Source organism: Panthera tigris, chromosome A1, assembly GCF_018350195.1.
Source record: "Panthera tigris isolate Pti1 chromosome A1, P.tigris_Pti1_mat1.1, whole genome shotgun sequence".
NCBI classification, from domain to species: domain Eukaryota; kingdom Metazoa; phylum Chordata; class Mammalia; order Carnivora; family Felidae; genus Panthera; species Panthera tigris.
In genome coordinates this window covers 157995181-158001180 of record NC_056660.1, presented here as the reverse complement: position 1 = coordinate 158001180, position 6000 = coordinate 157995181, and positions in this window count along the sequence as shown.

Below are 6000 nucleotides of genomic sequence, written 5' to 3'. Positions count from 1 at the left end.
GTTGTTTTTTGCAATCGTTCACATTGGCAAACACATCACTGAACAACACGATGTCAATCTCTGAGCATCCTTGGGTGTCAGTCCCCTTTATATAAGAACCACCCTGTGAAGACGAAGGATTTAATGTGGGTCAAACCTAAACTAACCTTGAGGGAAGCACAAATTTCAAGTTGTAGCATTTTAGGGTCAATTAACATTGTGGAATAGCTTAAATATGTGCAGTTTAACCCCCTTCACCCTGGGGGGGGGGTGCGGAACAGAAGAAGGAGAAAGCAATCTATCACGGTCTACTGAGAATTTAGGTTCAGCTATGAAAAAGAAAGCATAATTTTCCAAAAAATCCTGAAAATCCTTACAAAGACAGAGAGCTGCTAGTTCTCAGACTCTTTCTGCCTGAAAGCCACTAGACTGTATGGAACCTACAGGGGCAGGAATCAAATTCACCACTGTGAAGCCTGAAGCTCACACCTAGCAGTTGTCAATGAACAGCTAGACAGGTGCCACTGGCATAAGTGTCCTAACACAGACCCAACCTGTGAGAGCTAGAACCACAAGCGACTGAGGTTTCTGGGGGATGTTACTTTTCCTTGTTTCTAAATAGATCTTGAATGCTTTTTAATAAGTGTTCTGTAATTATAATTACTGAGAATTTATCTCAAATCTCTCTCTAAATATAATTTTATAAAAGTCAAACTGGAAGGAATTAACTGTACTTTATTGCCTTCTTTAGCACTCCAGGAAAACTTCAGGTTGCAAGGTCCCCCAGGAATCTCTTTAGCAGCAAAGAAACCTGTTACCTATGATTTGGTAACTGTCATGTCCCGAATAAGGCAAAAGCAATCTGTCAAAGGTAGACTGTGACACACAAATGACACTGTGATTTCACATGAAGTTAGAAAACATTTCAATGCTTGGCTCCAGAGTCATTCTGTATCTGCTAATCATGAAGACTAAAATAGGTGTCTCATGCCCTACCAGCTCTACCCCAACTTAACTCTGTTCCTAACACGGTTCTCACTAGTGCAACTAATTTACAAAACCTATTCCCATTAGAAGTTACAGTGACAGGGGCGCCTGGGTGACTCAGTTGGTTGAGCATCCGACTCTTGAATTTGGCTCAGGTCATAATCCCAGGGTTGTGGGATCAAGCTCCATGCTGAGCATGAAGCCTGCTTGGGGATTCTCTTTCTCTCTCTCTCTTTCTCTCTCTCTCTCTCTGCTCCTCTGCTCCTCCTCAGCTCACATGTGTGCTTACTCTCTCTCTTTCTCTTAAAAAAAAAAGAAGAGGAAATTACAGTGACAGAGGAATATGGGAAATGTAGTTTTTAGCATCTTTAATCTGAGAGTTCTTAATACACTAATGTGTACTGTCACTATCCAAGAATGGACTAAAGGGCACAACAATTCTGCAACTTAATCAATCATTGGCCCCTATTTTTGGCAAGCATCAGGCAGGACTAGAATAGAACGCTGACTCTTATCTCTGTAGAAGAAAATACATTGTTTCATATTCAGGCATTGCCATAGCTACCTGAAGGAAGAATTTAATCATCCTCATAAATCATATTTGCTACTGAGTTACATTAAAAATCATTTTTGCTTTTAAATAAGTTTATGGCTGAAAGATGATCTTATAACAAATATATGTGCATTTGTAGTTTTCTTGACATCATTTCAAAAGATTTATTTTTTTATTTTTTTAATTTTTCTAAGCAATCTTTACACCCAGGGAGGGCTCAAACTCATGACCCCAAGATGGAGTCTCACGCTCCAACTAGTGAGGCAGCCAGGCACACCATGTGTGCATTTTAAAACGAAAGAGTGGAAAAATTATCGGAATAAAATGCCCACAGAACTGCCCTGTATTTTTTTCTCTAAACACGGATGAGAGAGTATTCAGCGACAGTATTAATGGTAAAAATAATAATAACGGGACGGGAGGGAAATCATACCATCATTGCTATTTGGATTCCTTTCCTGTGTTCAGGCCATTTTTCTTCAAGGAAATTTTCTGTGCTCTCTGGACAACTGTTCCTGGACTCAGCGAGTTGTCTTTAAGTTGACAGGGAGCCCATCAGCGCAGCACCTAATTACTTCCACAGGCAGATTGCTCAAGCATGAAACAGGGCCCTGGGGGACAGGCTCACCTCCTTTGCCTGAAATTCCCTTAAGCATTTACAAATATCAGTCAAGTGTAAGCCAATTCTTTGGTCTTGCCAATGTAAAGGCACTTTCATCCCTTGGGCAAAAATTGCCAACCTTAATGGACTCCAGCTGTCGCATGGTTGAGTGCCTGCTCCACCAGCCTGAAGCCTGCCCTGGCATTTCAAAGAGCTCCTTGCGAGCTGTGTCACCCCATGCAGAAGGCAACACTGGCCTTTGAACATGTGGCCTTGCCCGGTTGACGTTCATTGCCTCCATGAGGAAGGAATGGCTTCCTTAGGGCTGTGTGGCCTGGCTCAGATTACCTGGATCACTCGGGAGGCCGGCACCGGAAAGCAATCCTGGATCAGCTTGAACAGGGCCCCAATTTCAGCCACACATGCAGTGCTCAGATGACCAGAGGCAGGGCGGATATTTTTATCTGCAAATCTCTGTAGCTCTTGGGGACTTTTACACTCCAACATATTATGAGGTGAAAATCCTGTAGACATTTGGGCTGCATAGAGAAATGGCCAGTATTTGATATTCACTGTACAGAAAAAGATGTGTGTGTCTAAGGCAAGAATCTAATTTTATATGTAAATTACATCTAGTCAATCACCAGGACTATCTAGTTGTAATAACAGGGAAACTGACTCTGCTGGTAGAGCATCAGGTGAACAGCAAACTTCACTCCCACCAGACTTAGCTGACATTGAACCCTAGGTCTCTATAGAGAAATGGCTGAACAGATATTCAGACATTCTTGTATGAGGAAAAAAATCTTTGCTCCAATTTCCTCAATCATTTTAAGTTCCTAAGTGAAAAACATATATGTTAACAAGTTTCAACAAAATGACCCAAGGCACAGAATTCCAAGTTAAACCATCTATTAAAGGTCTCAAACCGTCAGTCCAGAGGCTATATTCTGCCTACAGAATGTTTGGTTTGGCCTGCACAGTGTTTTCAAAAAGAAAAAACTGAGCCAACACCTAAAAATCAGGAGATAGTACTTTTTTTTTTAAATGGGGACATCGTAGGTGTGTGTTTTGAGCCAGAAGAGCTGACAAGACTAACCACATCCTTCACGAGAAGGAAGTGAATAACTGAATTGCTAGGTTCAACGAATGGAGCATGTGAACTAAACTGAGAAAAGCAGATTAACAGGAGAAGAGGCATTCAAATTTTACTGATGCTAATATATTTTTTTAATGTGCATAGGTCTCTTTATAGAAAAGAAATGAAAATTCAAAGTAGCAGTGAGACTTGGGGGTTTGTATGCCACTTAAAATATAATATGTTGTGGAGAAGTGAGTAGACAGAAGGAAGGGAGTCAGGAGCTTTGAAGGCCAATAAATTGTGGGAAGGTGACTAGGAAATACACAGGGGGAGCTATTAAGTTCTATTAACTATTAAGAAAACTATTAAGGTTTGTTTGGAAACACTCATGTGCCGGCTCTAGGTTATCAGTGATAAAGGCTACTCTCTTCATCTCAGTACAGGAGAGAGAGAGAATTTATGGCTTGCTTTTAGGCAGAAAGGGGGAGAGCAGGGAGTTCTTGTATCTACTATTTCTCAACTGCCTTGGCTCCAAATAATCAATACACCAAATTGGCATAATTAGGGTTGGCATATCCTGATCCCCTTCAACAGCAAAGAAATTTTCATAACTTTTGCATTGGAAGGATCAGGAAAACAATCCCTAAGTATCTGCAGTCACAAAGTGGCCCTCATTCAGGTTTATACAATAAATTCATATTATCACTGAGAATTCATTAAAATATTTTTTTAATGTTTATTTTTTTACTTTTGAGAGAGAGATAGAGACAGAGCATGAGAAGGGGAAGGGCAGAGAGAAAAAGGAGACACAGAATCTGAAGCAGGCACCAGGCTCTGAGCTGTCAGCACAGAGCCTGACATGGGGCTCAAACCCACAAATTGAGACATCATGATCTCAGCCAAAGTCAGAGGCTTAACCGACTGACCCACCCTAGCACCCCGAGAATTCATTTTAGAGTGGCCTCTGGCTAGAAAAGGGCTCAAGTGCCTTAAAGAATTCACTAATTCTCTCTGGAATGAACTTTCAACTGGACTTTCTTTTTCAAACACATATGGAACATTCACAAGAATTGAATACACACTCAGGGCGCCAGGGTGGCTCTGTTGGTCAAGCATACAACTCTTAGTTTTGGCTGAGGTCATGATCTTGCAGTTCATGAGACTGAGCCCCAAGTTGGTATTGTCAGTGCAGAACCCTCTTGGAATTCTCCCTCTCCCCCCACCCCACCCCCCTCGCTATGTCTCTGTCTCAAAATAAATAAATAAAGTTAACAAGAAAGAATTGAATATATACTCGGCTATAGATAAAACTCAGCACATTTCAGACAACTAATGTCCCACAGATTACATTCTCTGGCCACCATGCAACTAAATGAGAAGTCAGTAACAAAATAACTAAAAATACTCCTTGCTTTAAGAAATTTTAAGAACCACATATTTTAAATAAATCATGTATCACAGAAGAAATCATAATGGAAATCAGAACATACTCAGAAATAATCAGTAACAAGAGACTTTATATCAACACTCAAGGGATACATAGTCTCTTGTTTAAGTTTTATCAATTATGCCAAGTTAACAGATTATGTGGGGTTTTTTTTTTTTTTGAAACTTCGATTCTTTTGCTTGAAACATAATATCCAACTTATATACTACGCTAGGGGAAGTTCATCACAAAATGATTACTTTCCAGTGACTCTCTGTATCCAGAATCAATTATTATTTCCTGAAAAAATTTATATTGATTAAAATTCTTTCATAGACCAGCAACCACAAGTTAGTTTAGAGCACAGACCACAAACATGAGAGGAAAAGGTGTAAAGCTTAGTTTTGTGGCTATTTTTGACATGGATAGACCATTACCCAACTCCTACCTGAATTCCTGATGCTGTCCCACTTTTGACTGAAAGCCCATAGAATTGCATGAACTGTGTTGTCTCTTTGAATGACACTTTGGTTTCCCAGCTTCTTCTTCAGATTTGGCTTTGCAAAATTTTACTTCGTCCCTGCCACTCCAAGAGAGGATAGTCTCAAGCCACATCTGGTTTCATCCTCTATCGTTCTCTATTACCTATTCCTGGAAACAACCCCTAAAGCCTTGCACTGAGGGAAAATCAAAATATGGTTTCTATGTTGCGTAAATATACACAGAGAGAAAGAGTCAGGCTTCTCTTTTACCTCTTTTTCTGGCTGTGAAGTGATGTTCTTGTATTTCATGCTTCTCCCGACTAAGGATGGTTCCAAAGTGCCTAGAACACATCCTGCAGGTTTTTGATATTTCTGCAGCCATATGCTTTATATTCCTTTCTTCTAGATTTTCCCAATTGAGCTTCTGTGTCTCCATGGTTGACCTGTCATGTAAAGACTGAGAAAAAGTAAACACATAACATAGGAATTATAAGAGCTCTTTGAAAGATCTGCTGGACTTGATTTGGCTTCTCACTAAATGCTCCCACTCATGAGCACAGAGATTCTCATTCTGTGTTTTCAAAACATAGCAAAGCCCATTACTTCTTTTGATATAGATAGAAAACTACTGTAGATTAATGGATGAACCATGAGAACTACAGTGCTGGGAAAAAAAGATATATCTATCTGCTATATATATACATACATATATATATATATACATATATATATATATGTATGTATATATATCACCAGGTTTTGTTTTATAAAATCAGAAGAATAAAATCCCGGCTCTTTTTATTCTCTCTGGAGGCTTTAGAAAAATCATTTAACCTAATCGGGGCTTTGTTCCCTCATTTGTAAAATGAGGTGGAGGAAGGAGGGAAAGTA